The 18,755-nt window shown below is 40.3% G+C and overlaps 1 pseudogene; it reads left to right on the forward strand.

Moving 5' to 3' along the window:
- Nucleotides 1-2,160: 2,160 nt before the first annotated feature.
- LOC104851487 overlaps nucleotides 2,161-18,755 on the forward strand; it is a 114,566-nt pseudogene continuing 97,971 nt past the window's right edge.

Raw genomic sequence — 18,755 nt, forward strand, 5'->3', positions numbered from 1 at the left:
TAATGGTCTCAGAGAGCTTCATGAATATTATCTTAATTTTATTCTTGCAACATCCAAATGAGGTAGTGTAGTTGCCAGGTATTTTGTGATGATAACAAAAACGTTTCAAAGTACAAGCTTTTTAAATAAAGGAAGGTGACTTATTAAAATGTCATTTCTATGATTTTTCTGATAATTTTTGGTATGGAAGCAAATGAATAAATATCTAATATTTAACTCAGTTTAATCATAAAATTGCGAATACATGGATTAAGTAAATAATTGACTGGAAAGAATTGTAAAATATATACAATATTCTCATATTTAGTACATTTTTATCATTTTTCTATGTCAATGATTTTTTAAAGTCCCCATTAAGTCGTATAATACCAGAAACACATTACATACAGTTTAAATTGTATATCAATTATAACTTTCAAAGCAAATTAACATTCTAGTTCACAAATAATGAACATCTTTCCACGAAAATTTCGCACATTTCTCAGTGATTTGCTTTGCTCCTATATCTTATGAATTCCTAAAATCAAGTGGTCATATCTTATTCCACTTTGACTATTCCTACCAATGCTTAGAGCCTTAGTTCCCTTCTGCTAACTTCAGAATGCACAAATGTCAAATTCATTTTTTTCCATGCTTCTTCTGATGTGCTACCTTCCCCGTAACATTTCCACGGTCTCCTCTAGCCCACTCTTAACTGGTAACTGGGATGCTCATTCCTTTATCGCTGGCCCGACCCATTTGAAACGCCACCCTTCTAAAGGATTCCCCGCAGGACAGTGTCTCCCTGCGCTTTCCGGAAGACCTCAGCTCGCACCTCGTCTACTGGGAGCGCGTTCATCTGCCTGTGCAAGTGCGAGCGAGTGGTTGCGAACATTATCTTTTCCTTGTGGCAGGTGGAGGATGTATTTCCGGAGGCTCTTGTTTCCTGACACCCTACTGTTTGCTCTAGTGATTGTGGAATGCCTCCTTTCTCTTCTAGGTGTCTCCTGACGGGGGCTGTCACCCACTAGCTTTCATCTACCGGCCATCGTGGCCCAGACTGCAGTCCTTGTTTCCTCCTTGCGCCTCGGCCGGCTGTGCCAGGGCTCCTTGGGTGGCCGGCGGTCATCACACTCTGCACCTGTCCTAGTTAGCAGGCCTGAGATGCCGCCAAGGCAGGCTGCATGCCATTGATGGCCATGTTACGTGACCTCATGGCTGGCCGAGCAGCAGCTCCGTGGAATGTGCTGTCTAGACACCATTTGCTGGAACTTCCGGGTGGGATAAGGCTGTGTGTTGGAGGTTTCTCACAGCTGTGTCCAAAGGCTGAAAAACACTCGTGAGAGCCTTGACAGCTGGAGACCCATCACCCCTCCCTACACCCTCAGTGTTCATTGAGGGACCCAATGCAGCCAATATTCACAAGCGTTTGTTGAATGGACAACAGTTGGAAGAAATTCTGACTTCCCACTGCTAAAAAAAAAAACAAAAAACAAAAAACAAACAAAAAAAAAACCTAACCTGTCAAATGGGGAAGATCGCAGTGCATCTTACAGGGTTGGGACTACGAGGTCTTAATTTAAAAAGCTCTTAATATATCACGAATCACATGGTTACAGCTCTTAAAATGCTGTTTCTTTTTTAACATCACCATATTTTACCCGCAATCTCCCAGGTGGCCCCTCTCATAATCCTTCAGTCTGATGTTGTTCTATGTGTGACACTGTATTAAACACTTATTTAAAAGTATTACAGGCAAATTAATTTAGTCAAATTATGCTTTCACTTCCTAGGCTGAAGAGTCCTACTAGGGTAGAATGTCTTTCCAGAGGCCGAACCTCAGATGTCAGCAGTCCCAGGTCCTCCCGTAGGAGGAGGGGTAGGGACCAGGAGGCCTGGGCCTTCCTTGTGAGTCTCGTACTTTCCAGCAAAAGATAGGGAAGTGCATAAATATTAAGAAATTCACAGCTCTGTCTGAATTAAGTGAATCTGTGGTGAATCATTTTGTTCTCAGAAGCTCTTTCACTGACGGTGGAAAATAATAAAGTCAGAAAAACAGGCATAGATATCATTTTAGAGGCCATGACTACTAAAATTTTTTGTGTCCCCAAAATGTACCTCGGAAATTCTCTTGGCCAAAGAAGAAAGCTGAGGCATGAGACATGAGGGTGGTCTCTCCCCATGAAAGGGTCAGGAAGGGTCACTGACAGGACGCTGGCCGGCGGAAGTGGCCTTGGGTCCCTGAAGAAGCCGATGCGCTGGGGCTTTCTCCCGGCCACAGCCAGCGCCAGCGAGCTCTCCGAGGTACTGATGGGGCCGCCTCTTTTCTGCGCTTGTCTGAGAAGTGGGGGTGGGTGGGAGCTTCTGAAAGGAGAAGCGAATTCGTTCCTTCTCTGTCCCCTAACCACACCTCATCCACACACACACACACACACACACACACACTCCACCCTCCGTTTTATTTCTAGACTATGTGCAACAACAATTAGCTGTGCAATATTAATTAATTATGTAGGGTGACCAGAAAGGTTTCTGAACAAAAGGCAAAACCTTCATGCTATTAACTTGATACACATTTAGGCCATATTTTACCAGATGGCGTGCAGCTCGGTATACCCCAAAATGCCATCTCTGCAACACCCATTTTGTATTCTCTGGGCGGGTCTATATGCACATCATCGATAATTTCACAACCATCAGAGGTCTTTTTTTAATACCAAAGGGTGAGTGGAAAAGCCAGTTATATTATGATTGAATTAGGAGTTAAACGTGAACTTCTCTAGAAAACCACGAGGTGGCGCATTTAACACAGAGTCGGCTACCACTAAATCAGTGTAATATTTCATTTTTATGTAGGCATTTTTACTGTGTGGGGAAGAAATCTAAAGCTGAAGTGTAAAGAAATAGTGTGTTTTAAAATCTTAATTTTAAATAAAATCCAGTGAACTATATGTGGGTGTAACTGAAACATCATGAGTTGCATTAAAAAAATATTTTCATGACCCAACTGTAAGCAATCCCAGGCCATTTAAAGCATCAAGTGACAGAGTTATGTAAGCCTATATTTTGAAATGACCAGAAGTGTGAAATGCAGCCGTTGTAAATAAAACAAGAAACTTCAGTTTTTCAATTGTTCTACTTGACTTATAAGAAACCTAATTCATGTGTCTCCTGAGACCTAAATTTTCACAATTGCACGAATCGGAAGCCGTTTTCATTATTCTATTCGTCCGAAGACTGTCTTTGAAGGTAAAGTATTATATTTAAATGAGAAAACCCCTTTCAAACCTAAGGTGCTGAACGAGGACTTCCAAGTTGATATTGATTTTCTAAAGTTGATATTGATTATGTGAAGAAAAAAAAAAAGAAAAAGAAAAGAAAACCTTAAAGCTTATGTGTTCAAAGCAGGGCAGCGGATGGGAAGGGTTCAGCTGAATGCAGGACGCGGAAGAAGGTGGAGCGGTGAAGCCAGCAGTTGTCTTTTCCAACTGCATCTTCCAAGCATCTGTGTCCCTACCCTCTTCTGCACGATTACTACTCTTTAGGAATTGAGAGCCCTATCTAGGGCTCAGCAGTGCCCCAGGCCACAAATGGGCATTGCTCTGGGTTTCTAGTTAAAGCGCAGCCGCCAGGCGCACAGGAAAAGGAGCTCTCTTAAACCTTAGCACCCGGTGCTTGGGAATCCGAGATCAGGGTCTCTGCGGTGGTGCCACCTAGTGTCCATACGGCGTTACTGCAGTTCCTTGGTGGTAGACCTCTCAGGGCTTCCTAACTCCCCCAAACCCAGCGTCGTTCACGGTGTCGAAAACCACAGCCTATTGGCAGGAAGGTGAGACGGAGTTTGTGGGAGAAGGACAGTGGATGCTCTGCTTAGTTTTTCAGACTCTGACCCTCGACAAAGGCTTTCTCTCTCAGCCCGCTTTCTGTCCAATATCACCCTGCGTTTCATCATCATGGTATCACTGACAGGGAGGGCGGAGCGGGAGGTCTTAGTCCACCTGATTCTCATGGCTGGTAAATCAGATGTTGATTGTGCTGCATCCTCAGAGTCACCTGATGAAACTTGCAAGTACCTGAAGCCACCCTGGCCAGAGTAGGAATTATTTCGCGGCTGTGGTACTGGTCTTCCTGGGAATTACTCTCCTCTCAGAGAAACAAGAAGCAACGGGTAAGAGTAGTTTTTTTGTTTTTTTTTTTTTTTCTTTTCCATGCTTGACTTACGCTCTTTTCTATGTATTTCCTAGGGCTGTTGTTAAAAAAAAGTGTCATAGACTGGGTAGCTTAAAATAATACCAATTTCTCGTGCAACTGGAGTTCTGTCCAGAAAGTCCTCGCCTGTGATTAACATTGAACAGATAAAAAAAAATGTGTACATACGTGATGAGTACTCATCAGCTACAAAGAACGGCAAATTTGAGTCATATGTAGGTAAATGGACACACCCTGAGACTGTGGGAAGCCAGCCATGGCCCATTGGCTTTTTGAAAGATAACATTTGTTCCTCTTTAAGGACTGCACGTGTTAAACTTGTTTCTGACCCTGCACGAGAAAAACTCGGATAGCCAAAGATCTGTAGGAGTCAGGTACTTCCTGTTAAAGATCTGACGTTAGCTGTAGGAGTCAGGTGTTTCCTGTTGATGTGCCTTTAAAAGGCTGATGCTTGTTTGCAATAAACGTCGCCTTGATCAGACTCTTGTCTTGGCGTCCTTTCTTTCTCTCTGCCCCATCTCCACCCCGCTGCTCTTTCAGGTTTGAGACACTGCTGGACAGTGCGCTGCGTCGCCGGCTCGCGACATGCGACCATAGTGCTAAGTGGAATAAATCTTACACACAAGGTTAAGTATTGAAACATTTGTCTTATATGAAAAACCAAAGTATAAATAATTTAAAGAGCAAAAATAGGATAAATGATAGGCAAAGGAGAGATAGACTTTGTGGGGATGGGGAGGGAACCCGCAGGTGGGAGGTGCACAGGGGAGAGGGGAGGGCAGGGGAAGTAAACAGGACCAAGCTACAACACGTATGCAACAAGCCCTGTGATGCATACCTCGAATGTGCATTGTAAGCACATAATTTGTAATCAAATTAATAAACGTAGAGAATACAAACGGACTCTTTCTTCCACAGTTCCAAAACCTAGAAGGAGAAAATCAAGCGGTGGGTGGAAAAGCGCTTCCTGAGTGATGCTGGATGGGGTCCGGCCTGGCCTCCTCCAGGCTCTGAGTGGAGGTGGTGTCGATGCTCAGGGGTTCCCAGCCCACAGCCCCAGCACCCTAGCCTCTGCCTCTGTGGACAGCGTACTCTCTGCCTGTCGTTTACCCTCACACTCTCTCCTTCTCATGAGGACACCAGGTGTATGGAATTCAGCCCTTCCCAGTGGCCTCATCCTAACTCTTCACACCTGCTAAGAGTTGATTTCCTAAGTAACATCACTTTTGCAGGTACAGGGGATAGGATGGCAATATACCTTTCTGGAGGTCACAGTTAACCCCATCACATCACTATACTAATTTGGTTAAGAAGTAGCCAATGGACAATTACAGTTCTTTAATCCAATGCCCAGTAGCATTTATGTCAATTTCCAAAGTGATTGAGCTCCACTTTGATGGCTGTGTTCTCTCCAGAGTTCTGAGGTGGGTCAGTGTACAGTAGTTATCTCAGATTTGATCACTGGGAGACTATAAGACACTTGGCAGTTTTTTCAAGGATTCTACATCGAGCGGGGAGCAAACTTATTCCTTCTACTACACTCTTCTTAAATACACACACACCCATGCATGCACGCAAAATGCACACACAGACCTTCAGAGCAACTCTATAAATCAAATAACAGAGTAATGTTAGAACAGTTATTTCAGAAGTCAAGTCATAGCTGAACACAGACACACATACACACCTACACACACACCCACACACACCTATAATCCCAGCTACTCAGCAGGGTGAGTCAGTAGGATGACAAATGCAGAGGCCAGCTTGGGCAATTTAGCAAGACCCCGAAATAAAATAATCAAATAAAGTCTGAGGATGTAGTTCATTGCTTCCTATACCATGAATTCGGACTTATCAAATGCCTTGAAATCTTGGACACATTTGTTAAAACAGAGACTGGATATGTAACATACACTTGATTTCTACCTTAAAATTTGATTGCAGTTTCTGATATCCCTTATTCAAAGATAAAAGTTCTGTAACTATTAAGAGTTTGAACATTTGATAGCATGATCAGGTTCTGGGATAAAGGAAGATGGTTCCATAAAACATTTAGAGACAAAGTTAGTTATTTCAAAATTATTGTACACTGAGTGTAAGAACTCAAGATTTGCACCAAAATAGAAATCATGCGACGCTATCATGAAAACAAAGAAATTAATGTGTTTTTTTTGTCTTCCATGGTAGTTATTCACAAGTTACTGCAAAAAACAATATTGTTTATGAAAAAATAGTAGATTATTAATTCAAAATTTGGAGCCCCTCTTGTAGATGGTCCAGTTAGCCATATATATACACATATATATAAATACAGCACAGCTGTAATTGTTTTTAAATTTAGTCATCATGAGGGGAAATTATATTTAACTATGACTCTAAATTCTCCAAAGCAAAAATCAGGAAAATCTCAAATTGCCCAACAATTAATTACAACCAATGTGGTTAAAACAAATAATTAGTTTCCATCTGATGTATTTATAATCAAAACCATTTACTTGGAAGTAAATGATTTAGAATTTTTAAAAATGCAATAGGTAGTTAAGCTGTTTTATTTTTACAAACTTGCAATTCCTAAAAGAAATCTATTTATGCTTTCCTTGTGGGTTATAACAGCAGAGACCACTGGTGCAGTTAATAAAATATTGCAAGGAAACTGTATTGTGTGTCTCAGCTCAGCAACTTACCTACCACGAGCATGTCACTTTAGCTTTCTAATCTTTGCCTTTCTCAAATACAAATGGGGAATAATCACAAAATCATAACAACACTAGATCATAATAACAACACAGATGATAATTGTGAATTTGCCAAATGATTTTATTTCCGTCTTGGCTGTAGGTGGACACCAAATTGACACTGTTCATGACTCCGGCCACAGGCATGTGAGAAGGAACAGGTGTGTGCCGTAGGCCAATGTGGCTCCTGCAAAGTCCCAGCAGCCCTTCGTGTGCTTTCTTTACTGCTTGGGCAGCTGCATGCAAAGGGCTGAGTGGGAGAAGTGAAGGCTCAAGGTGGGGATGGGAGGGACACGGCCTAGATCAACGCATAGCAAAAGGAAAGAAAAAGACTGAAATGACAAGGAATGAATCTCTTTGTGTTAGGCTACTGCTATTGGGGGTGTTTATTATAGCAATTCTCCTATGCCAAATAATATATTACTTCCTAAGGCTATTATGAATTTTAAAAGATGGTTATCGCAGAGTACCTGGGATGAAAGAAGTGTTCAATAATTGATGGATAGGATTAATATTTAAAGACACAAATGTATAATGTCCTTTTGAATATCTAGACTTTGACAATAGGTGAAATATTATCTTAGTTACTTTTCTCACTGCTGAACAAAATACCTGACACTCACAAGTTAAAGGGAAAAAGGTTTATTTCAGTTCACAATGTGTAGCGGTTTCGATTCATAGTCAGCTGGCTCCAAGATAGGGCGCTGTGGTAAAGGGCCATTGTGGAGGAGAAACAGGCAGGAGGTAGCAACGCAGCAAGCAGCAGTGGCCTGCCTCTCCCTTTCTCTTCCAGACTGCCACCTTTTGGGTGATTCTGCCCACACCCAGAGTGGGCCCTCCCGTTATTCACACTCAGAACCATGATAAACAAATCAGTGGGCTAATACAGTAATCACACTCTTAATCCCAGCATCATACTCTTAATCACACCGTTACACATTCTAGATCCAGGAAGTTCTGCAAAACCCCACCTATGACTACATGAGGCTTTGAGAGACATCTAGACACAAGCCAAAACGAATGTCTTGGGAATAAGATATTACACACACATCTATCTATCAAGCTGTCTTCTATACTCTGTCCTATGATACATACAATTATATTGCTTAATGTTCCCTTATGTCACTCTATATTTCCTGGATAACACCTGGTATAGCACCAGTATTCACTAAGGGCTGAATGAGTAAATGGCAGTTTTAAGGAATAACAATGCATGAATACAAGGTAATGGAGGAAATTTTCCCCATTATTAACTTATTCCCTAGATAAAGTTGTCCTGCACACTAAACAGGTTAGAAATTTTTGAAGACTCAGACACTGGTGGCATATACCTGCAGTCCCAGCACTCTGGGAGTCTGAGACAGGAGGATCACAATTTTGAGTGCAGCCTCCAAAAGTTAGTGACTCAGAGAGACCCTGCTCCAAAAACGGGTGGGACCTAGGAGAGTAGCTCAGTGAGAAGATGAGAAGGCCCCAAGTTCAATCCTCAGTACTGGAGGAAGTGGAGAAGGGCAAACACTGAAGGGTAGGAGAAGCACAAAGGTAGCTCAGTCAGCTGCACATGCTGGCTCTCTCCGTGTACAGCGCATGATGAGTTGCCCTCACTTGCCTACATACGCTGTTTCTGGGAAGTGATAGAACCCGGAACTTTCAAGAGAAGAAAAAGGATGTTGAGCATAGCTGATGTGATTACACAGAAAGCTTGAAAGGAATTTGTCATCAGAGTTTATTAAGTGAGCACTGACTGTAACTAAGTGTCAGGATGAAAAGCCTAGACATTAAATGCTTTTAACACTCAGAAGCCGCAGAAATAATCTTTGACCCTGACTGAGGGAACTGTAGGTTTAGGGTACACGTCTGGGGACGGAAGAGGATTTCAGTCTAAGAATGAGCATTCAGTCCCAAGCTATATCCACCTGTGGACTTGGGGCAGTTCATGTCTCAGTTCTGTGGTGCATAAAATCATGGGACTGGGTTAATTAGTTAATTTTTGTGATGACTTTAAATCATTATTTTTCAATATCTTCATAATAAATATTAAATTTCATTGTACACCGTGTGGGAAAATGATCAGTTAGAAGAGTTCTGCTGATGGAATGCTAGACAAACCACTTTTAACTTTTCAGTTTTTCATATACATAAATACTAGTTGCTTTTCACAGGAGCCAAGTTATGGCAGATAATAAATTGAAATGCAAACAGAAACTGGGATATTTTATTCATACTTAATTGGGCATATAAAGTGTGTGCCTAGTCCAAATAAACAAACCTGAAATAGAACGTGTATTTTAACGACCCTTCATAACAATAGAAGCAGTATGAAAAAAAAAATTGATCCAGAAAAAAAAAAACAGAAGAAGAATAGGAACATGTGTTTAAGGCAGATCTATCACAGTGATAGGCAACATGGCATTGTTCAAACTCGAAGAAAAGTAGGTGATCAGACAGTGGTCTATTCGGTCATCTTGGTTTAAGAAAGGATATCAGCAAGAAATAAAGCTCTATGTGAATCTTAAAGTTGGCATTGCATGTGTCTAATGTTTCACTGGGATTTCTTCACTCAACCACAACTCCTGATTGATTGGCAGCTTCCAGTTGGCTCCTTCAGAGGAGCGAGATGTGCAAGCAGCCCACTCCTCCCCCGTGGCCAGCCAACCCCAGCACTCTCCGTGGGGCTGGCCGCGTGGACAGCTCTCCGGTGCAAGTTGACAACTACAAAGGTTAATTGAAAAGTACGTTATGTGCTTAATTTTTAGAAATTTGTTACAATAAAAGACACGTCGCCGCCAGTTCCCCTCAGAACACTGCCCTTTCGGGGACACACTGATCCCATCATTCAGGGCACGTTTTGAAGCAGCTCCGGAAGTCCTCTCGTGTGAGCGTTCGTATGAAGCGTGACCAAATACTCAGTAAATGCTGCTGCCAGTGCCACCCCACAGACGGACGGGGCCTTTAAAACACGGCAATGTGTCCGTATATATTGGATTTGCCAGATCTGGTACCGTGTGAATGCTGACTCTTCCTCAACGTCAAAACGACCGTGAAAGGTAAGCATTTGGCATCAATTCAGGACATCGAAGCAGCCAAAACAAGGTAACTAAAGACACTCATAAAAGAGCCCTTCTACAACTGCTTCAGAAAGTGGCGAGAATGACGGCAGAAGTATTTTAAAAGTTAGTTAATGGCAATGTTTCTTTTACTGTAATGCTTTTAAACATTGAAACATTCACCTTATTTTTTTATTGCACCTCTTACTTTTAGGAGAGATTGCCCAAAAGTGTGGAAACAGGTAAGGAATAGGTCCTTTTCTGGTGACTTATTACAACATTCCTCCTTCTGACTAAGACAATCCTGTTCCACCCACAGAGAGGTGGCTCCACATTTTCTCTTATTTACTCTCTGAAAAGGCATCAATTCATGAGAAACTCCCAAGGAAAAGAGCAGAACGTAGCAAAGTGACCTGAAGACAACCAAATCTTGCCTTGGGTCAGGGAGGACAATGTCACCCAGTATGGCATCTTAGAGAATGAGCTATTCTCTAGCGTGTTAAATTTCAAAGCCAGACTAATGATCAGTGTAAGTGAACAAACTATACTTTGGAACATCTTCTCAGATACTATATTTGTGAAACATCCTCTCATACCATGGGAGGCACTGAAGACATTGTAGGAGATGGAAACATTGTGAATACAAATTTGGAAAGCTAGAAACACTAGGACAATGAATTCATCCATGTCTAAAAAGTTTCAAATTGTGCTAACACCTAAGGAAGATATGAATGCCCTGAAAGCACTTGCTCTTTGCTTCATGCAATCAGAGATTTGTGAGGAAGTAGTGTAAATGGAGGCCTGAAAGAGTAGCACTTTGGAGAGAAACTGCCTCTCAAGCAGCCAGGACAGCATGTGACCGTTCTCAGAAGCACAAATGGCCTTATTTTTTTCTAGTAGAAGAAAAAGGACAAGCAAGACGATGGAATATTGAGCAGCCATGTGTGGAACAAACTGAAATTGAAAAGCTGTAGATGGGCCTACAATTCTTGTCAAATAGTTCATACTTCATTCTAAGTGCAGCAAAAATCCAGTGTGGGCTCTACACAAGCCAAGGACGTGGTCTGATTTTACAGTAAGGAGTGGCTTGAGGTGCGAAGAATGGAAACAGAGATAAAAATTAGAAGGCTGCCTGGTGATAGATCATCCAGTCAGTGTGTCTGACCAAATGGGCAGAATCCACCCTAAGTATCTTAAAAATGAGAGAAATTAGTGGGAGGAGATGACTATGCCTGTAACACAATAAATAAAAAGCTAAACAGGAGTGGGCAGTGAGGTCCTCCATGGATAAGCAACGTCACTCGCAAAGTCGCTCAATATTAATTCGGAGGGTTGGTGGGCCGAGGTGGAACAGACAGAAACCAAGGCTGGGGCATCTGGTGGGAGTCAGACCATTGTGGGCCAGTCCAGCAGAAGCTGAAGATGAAAATATTGCAGAGAATGCCACTACCATCAAGAGGCCTGTCACTTGCACTGCTGAAGACCAAATAGTGTTGCCAATTGACCAAATCTAGCTGAAAGCCAGTTCACCATTGAACCTGGAAAATTCAGATTATAAAAGTCAGCCCCCTGCCATGGAAAACAGAACAATGGAAGGGTAAACCAGCATGGATACTCTGGAGATAGGATCCAGCCAGACTGGAGACAGGATAAAGCAGAGACAAGCAGAGGTGCACAGTCAAAAAGAGACACCTCTGCTCCTAACTTAAACACCTAGGTGGCCTGTGATAACACTGATTTAGAAGTGACAAAAAGAAGCAAGTCGTGATGGTTAATTTTAAGGAGTCACCTTGTCTGGTCTAACAGATGCCCACAGAGCTGGTGAACCATTACTTCTGAGTGTGTCTGAGAAAGTGTTTCTGGAAAAGACTGGTATTTGAATCAGTGGACTGAGTAAAGATCTGGCCTCACCAACGAGGCTGGGCATCATCATCATCACACTCCACAGAAAAGCAAAGAAAAGACAAATTCTCTTTTGGACCCTCAGACTTGAGCTAGATTATATCACTGGCTTTCTCAGGTCTTCATCTTGCAGATTTTGGGAAGTCTCGTCCTTCACAATCACCTGGCACAGATTTCATAATAAATCTGTGCATAAATTACATAGATAGATTATAGCTTAGATAGATAGATAGATAGATCAATAGCTATCCTACCAATTCTATGTCTCTGGAGAACTGTGACTAATCAAAAATTTGTAAAGGCCAAGGACCACATTTACATACATTACACTTAACTTGTCAAACTTCTTCACTTAGAAGAAGCCTCATCTTATCCAAATCAGGCACCCAGGTAGAACTGAAAAGAGAAAGCTAACTGGAGAGAAGAATTAGGGACTTGTCATCTTTTATGATCCCATGTAGTCTCTGACAATAGAGAGAGGAGAATTAGGGACCTATTATGATTGCATGTACTCTGTCAACATGCGAGTCTACCTTGTGCTACAAAGCATATAAAATGTTAGCTAAAGTATCATAAATAAGGTGGAAATCTAAGCTTATGCCCGAGAAAGCAAAGGAAAATCTCAGGGTGTAAACAGAAAACAAACTGAAAATCAGAGCAGTCAGCCTGAGCTGAAACATTGCTTCCCTGGCAGCAGGCTTGCCCATATCTCTAACAAAAGGCTAAGTTTGCATTATGACCCAGGAAAGAGAGAGAAGGCTATAGTGATAGCAGTCTGAGTTAGAAGTGCAACCTACCACACATAAGGCAGTGGTCTCCAAAGAGCTTCCCATCAGCGAAGAGATGGATTGGGAGGAAATATGCAATGAGAAATCCTACTTGTCTCTGCTTGGGTCCTAGGGAGAAAATCTCCCCTGAGAACTTATAACTACCGTGCTGTGGATTTGGGATGTGAGTTTATTAAAAAATTTACACATTAACAAATTGACATAGGACATGTTTTTGGTTGACAATGAACCCAAGATCAATGAACTCCCCACTCAGGCAATGGAGACTTCATCCTCACAAAGCCAAAATGAAGCGGATATCTTGTACCAAAATTAAAAATACAATAGGAATTGCAGCAAGCTCCTGCAGGCTCAAAGAAAACAATGCACTCAGTATTTTCACTAAGGAAAAGTACGTCATAATATCAAATGAGGTTGGTTAGTGTACTTGAATACACACATGCCCCATACCCTAGCAGTTCTGTTCACTAGAGTATTACTTAAGGAAGTTTACAAGAATGACTTTGCAGCATGGTTTGTTTTCTTAAGCAAAGTTCAAAACTTAAATATCAGTTGATGGGAGGAAAGATTAAATATGCTGGGGAAGCTCACACAGCAGAAGATGATGAAAAGCCATGGAAAATGAGTAAACTAGAACTGTGTGTACTGTCATAGAAGTCCCAAAAGTGTATGGTTAAGTGAAAAAAAAAAGAAAAAAAAAGCAAGCTGCGAAAGGATCGCAGTTATATGAGAGCTGAAATCTGGACTATATCTCTATGCCTTATGCATTAATACCTGGTAATAAGCAAAAACAAATTTAGAACAGCACACACACTTCCATAAGGAAGGAGTGCAGTGGGATTTGGGGATATAAAGAGGTTTATTTTCATTGAAATTGAAGATTATGAATTGAATTTTTCAAAAACTGACACTTGATAAAAATGAGTTGGAAATTACATGAATGGCCATTGCATTAATCTCTAGATTTTCACATTGCCTAGAGGATGCACTAATAGCAACAAAGAGAGACAGAGAGGGACACAAAAGAGCACAGTGACACCACAGTCGTTGGCGCTGGCAACTTGGGACAGGCCTCGGCTGCAAAGCAGTGGAGAAAACTCGCCTCGCTTTGATTCGTTCTTTAGTTTAGTTTTCTAAAAATGTTGCGACAGTACAGTACATTTGTCTCCCGAAGAAAACCGTCCATAAGAGAGGGAGAGTTTAAAGATGCATGATTCAGGCATGATGTTTCAAGAGGCAACGTCCTTGAGGATGGGAGCAGAGATGGGATCCAAGGCACAGGTGAAGGTATGGCCTTCAGTGGGAGAGAAATTAAGTCAATTAACCTGGGAAATGTCCTAGTGATGGTTGGTGAAATATAACTTGAACACGTAGTCATCTTTGTGACTCCGTTTAAAGATAGGCAATTCAAAATTGGTTATTTTAATACAAAGTACAAACTGGAAGATTATTTTCCAATAATAAAACCACATTATATTTCAGTGATTTTTACTAGAACATGACATTTGAGGCTTAGAAGTCTAGGCACTGACCTCTTCCATTCACAAAATAAGCCTCAAGTCGGTAAACATAATTATACCAAAGGGTTAACTAACCTGAAGGCAGGTACAAGAGTTGTCAACTCTTGATATCCGCATGAGACTAGTTCCATCCTAACATGCTCAAGTCCTTATATAAAATGACCTAATATTTACAAAGACTCTATTCATGTCCTTCTGTATATTTTAAATCATTTCTAAATTTCTTACAATGCCTCATACAATGTCATTTCAGGAAAATAGTTGTAGCACTGTTTAGGCAACAATGACAAGAGAAAAGTCTGTATATGTTGGTACAGATATATTATTTTTCCTTCAACATTTTCTATCTGCAGTTAGTTGAAACTACGGATGGCAAAACATGGACGTAGAAGGTTGACCATAGTTCGAATTTCTTTACTGTGAACGATGCATAATCGAAAACAATACTGCAAAAGGTGGTTCCAAATACTTTTCTTTCCTCTTTTCCCCCAGAACACCTATCTCTGTCCAAGTTAAAGCCACTCCCTTCCAATGGAAGACAACTAGCAGAGTGGTGCAAAACACATCTTGTCATGATTTCACTGGAATCCCACTGTTGGCTCTTTCTCCTCAGAAATAGCTCAATCATGAAAGTCCCATCATTCCTTAAGTATGATATATATTTGCTAAGTAATTAAAGTTTTATTATCTTGCATATAAGTCAATTCTCCAGCTCTATTGCTTTTCTCAGAAATGTTGCCTAATAATCCCACCATTTCACAGTTCATTTGCACCTGTACAAGAAACAAGCATGTTGGAATTGAATGGAGAAAGAAATTAAAATTGAATCCCTTTATATTGGACTAAATTTTGTTATCTGTGAAATATATGGAGTAACAATGCATAGTGTTGGTTTGAAGTTCTTAGAAAAATGATGTCATTCCTGTCCCCCGTGTATCCAGTAATTTAGTTGACCCACTGCTCTCCATTGTTGATAAAAATGTTTCAAAGCAACTGTTAATAATGGTCAATGAGCAGATACACAGAAGGACTAGGAATAAAACGTGTCTCTGACGTGCATGTGTGGTAGGAAAATAATGTTCTCCAAAGATGCCTATGTCATCATAGCCAGACCTTATAGGAAGAAGGTGCTTTTTAAAGTTAAAGATCTTGAAATAAGGAAAGTATTCTGGGTTATCTGGATGAGCCCCATGTATTCACAAAAGTCTTTATAAGAGAGAGGCAGGAAGATCAAATTCAGAGAAGATGCAATGGAAGAAAATGTCAAAGTGTAGATAAGCCATGCGCTGAGGGCATGCAAGCAGCTTCAAGGAGATGGAAAGGGTTATGAGACTCACTTCCCCTTAGAGCCTCCAGAAGCCCACAGCCCCGTGACCCATTTCACATTTCTGGCCTCCACAGCTATAAGATAATAAGTTTGTGTTATTCTAAGCTACAAAACTTGTGTGTAACAGCAACAAAAACTATTAAAATGTGTAGAGAATATCACACATGACACACTTTTATTATTGTTGTTATCTAATGTCTACTTATTTTACTTTGGGCTGTCTTTACATATTTTTGTAAATTCTGCCATTGTTTATTTCTAGGTGTTATGCAAAAATGAGCTTGGTACTCTTTTATCGTTTTCAGTTAATGAAATTTGAAAAGAAAATCCTTCAGAGCTACTCCTTTAGAAATGAGAAAGAGAAGACAATCACACTGCTTTGGATTAGGCCTGTGTTGGAAGTGACAGTTCTCAGTAAACAATTAAAAATCAGTACAAAATTTTTGTCTCCATTCCTAAGGTAAATTGGGTTGCTAAACTTGTGATACATTTGGAAGGTTTTGGAATATTATACTTCCCAGGAGCTGTGCTGACAATATGCATAGTTTTTTAATTTTTTTTTTTTTGAAACAGGGTCTCACTATGTAGTTGAGACTGACCTGGAACTCACTATGTAGCTCAGGCTGGTCTCGAACTCACAATGATCCTCCTGCCTCAGCCTCCCGAGTGCTGGGATTACAGGCGTGCACCACCACTCCCAGCTGACAATATGCATCTTGTGTCCCTCTTTATTTCCACTTGATCCCTAAAAAGACCTGAGTGTTAAAATGAAGTCTTGTTTTGAAGTATAAATGATCTGTTAGGCCTTAAATAAGAAGTGACTGCCAAAGATTCGCGTACTGAGGGCTTGATCCCCAACCCAACAGAGTTCAGAGACTGGGTCATGTGAGTGGTAACTTCTTCAGGGGATTCATCTGCTGGTGAGCTCACAGCTGAAAGGGCCATTATGAGGTGGAGCCCCTTTGGAGGAAAGGAAGTCACTGAGGTGTGCCTTTGAAGGGTATGTGTTATCTTTGATCCTTTGTTCTCTTTCTCTCTCTGCTTCTCAGTTACCACAAGACAAGCAACTTTTTCAGCCATGCTCTTCTGCTATTTCTATCTTACCATAGTCCTAGAAGCAACAGAGAGACAAGTGAGCAATAGATTAAAACTTCTGAGACTACGAGCCAGGATAAATCATTTTTGCTTTAAGTCGTTTGGGTCAGATATTTTGTCCCAGTAACAGAAAGCTGACACACTTTCATTCTTTTTAAACTTCTAAGGAATGTTAAACTAAACTTGTGTTGTAAAAATGGTATTATTATGTTTTCTTAATTGCTACACCATATTCAGACACAATAACCAAGTTTTCCAGGGAGTTTCTCTAGTGTTTCAACTTGAACTAAGCTCATGGAAAGAAATGAAAACTAATCCCTTAAAAGAATATTTTCCTTCAAAAATGGCCAGACCATTTATCTTTCACATAAGGCTTTTCTAACCCACACTGTACATTTCATCACTGTGTGAAGCCACCCAGGCTCCTGTTATTGTACACTGATTTACTTATCATATCAGAAGGCCCAGGATTGGCTCACATGCAACTTTGTGCTCACAAAAATAGGAGGCTAGGGAAACTTCCAAAAACATCCCCTATCCCTGGTCAGTTTCTGAGAAACTTGTTGAACAACCCTTCCAAATTCGTCTTGGTTGGGAGGAGGGATGGAAAATTTGTGTAGCTAAATGCTGTAGATTATAGACTTTAGAAGATAATTTCCCAGGAAGAGATTGCTATGTGTGATGCATATTCAATTGCATTTATATGTAAGACTGCTGTTTGCTATATAGGGCTTATGTTAGAAAAAAAAAAAGACTGCTTCATATGAATATAAAACAAGGCCTACAATAAAATATTCATAATGCTAAATTGCAGGCTTCAATATATGCTCTTTCTAGAATACCAAATATAATGAGCACTCCAATTAGAACTGAACTCAGTTCTTTTTTATCCATTCATATTTTACATTACCTGTGTGTGTGCGTACTATATATAGCTGCCCTTTCCTCATGTAACATTCAGCTGTCTTGGATGAATTTTAAAACTCCTTTTGCAAATGCTTATAGCCTTTTAGTGTTAAATAAGTCCTCACTGACATTTACAAGTCCTACCATTTACAAGAGTGCACTGTGGTCTTCATGTTTATTCTCCATTTGTTGCAATAAAATGTGACATTTACCACTCTATTGATTATTGCCGCAATAACAAGTGACACTTTTAATGAGTGATTTATTCTCTGGGCTTGATACATATTACACAGTAAACTGTATTTTTATGGTTAAAAATGTTGACTTTCCCCAACAATAAGCTTAAGCAACCACTTCCTTCGAGTTCTGAAAAATATGACACTAGTGAAAATAATATTACCGATACTGAGATATAAAATAGATTGTTTTCCAGTGACACCATTTTATGATGTTAAGACATTTCCTGCTGGTGTTGGAATAATTACAAGTTTATCCTTTACTTGGTAAATCTATAAGTTGAATGTTCACATATATTTTCTATTTATATGTAGGTTACATGAGCTATGGGGGTGGATATTTTGAATTTAGTTTTAAATAACTCCTTCCAGCAGGGAATGGAGGAAAAAAGGAAGGGAAAAACATTTTAATACTAATTTAGAATTTTAGAAATTGGACATGTGTCTTTTAAGTATAAGCCTTTTAGCCAGTTTTAGATGATTTTTTGTATTATGACAATAGAAGAGGGAAAGGTCCTATGAAATAAAGACCATTTGTGCTTATTATATTCATGTCAATTAAACTCAAAAGTCTCAAGAGAAAGCAGAAGCCATAACTATAGCACAAGTAATGTGATCATGATTATCCACTCACTCAAGCGAACGAACAAAAAAAGACTTCATCAATCTTTTAAAAAGCTCACTCAAAGGCTGGGGATTTAGCTCAGTGATGCCGTGCTCACTGTGCCTGCCTCACAAGTGTAAGGTCAAGGTCCTGAGTTTGATCCCCGGTACCAGAAAAATAAATAAATAAAAAGTCCACTCATTTTTGTTTTAGTTTACATTTTTTTGCGAGCCTTCATAAAAATCCATTATGAAACTAAAGAATAAAGTAGCTAGGTGATAGCCTTGCTGAGAAATTCTACTCATCCCTCAAATCTTCACCACCTTGTATCTTGAACCTTAAGTAAGTACTATCTTTTTTTTAATTAGTTTTCAAATAATCATTCTAAGGAGGAAATGTGAACA

Source organism: Fukomys damarensis, unplaced genomic scaffold, assembly GCF_012274545.1.
Source record: "Fukomys damarensis isolate Sample0158 unplaced genomic scaffold, DMR_v1.0_HiC HiC_scaffold_24, whole genome shotgun sequence".
Classification (NCBI taxonomy): domain Eukaryota; kingdom Metazoa; phylum Chordata; class Mammalia; order Rodentia; family Bathyergidae; genus Fukomys; species Fukomys damarensis.